Below are 524 nucleotides of genomic sequence, written 5' to 3'. Positions count from 1 at the left end.
TTTTTTTTTGGCTTTCTCTGCCTTTCTTTTCATGTTTTGCCCTTTCCTGTACAGTGCCTCGGTGTTTGCTGACCAGTCCAGTTTATTGTCCAGATATAGCCCCAGATATTTGTATGGCCTAACCATCTCCACATTTACCCCCTCAATGGAGACTGGTAGCAGAGGGGGGCTAGACCGCCTGAAATCCACCACCATCTCTTTAGTCTTAGTGGTGTTCAGCTGCAGGTGGTTTGAAGGTGTTTCTATTCCTCTAGAAGTTCAGTATCAGGTGCTATATTGATGTTCATGGCTTGCAGGCTGGAGAACATTGAACATGCATGCATAGGTGTTACTTGACTCCAAATGTAGCAAAGTAGAGTGAACAGCCAGGCTTATGGCATCTTCCACAGCCTGGTAAGCAAACTGATAGGGATCCATCAGTGATGATACAATGGTTTGTATCATCACTGGATGGAATGGAATGCAGGCCCATCAAGTGAATAAAAAATGATTGTGTAACCCTCTTCGTTGGTGTGCTCCCCCAA

Source organism: Sinocyclocheilus grahami, unplaced genomic scaffold, assembly GCF_001515645.1.
Source record: "Sinocyclocheilus grahami isolate Dianchi unplaced genomic scaffold, SAMN03320097.WGS_v1.1 scaffold1577.1, whole genome shotgun sequence".
NCBI lineage: Eukaryota > Metazoa > Chordata > Actinopteri > Cypriniformes > Cyprinidae > Sinocyclocheilus > Sinocyclocheilus grahami.
This window is presented reverse-complemented; position numbering follows the sequence as displayed.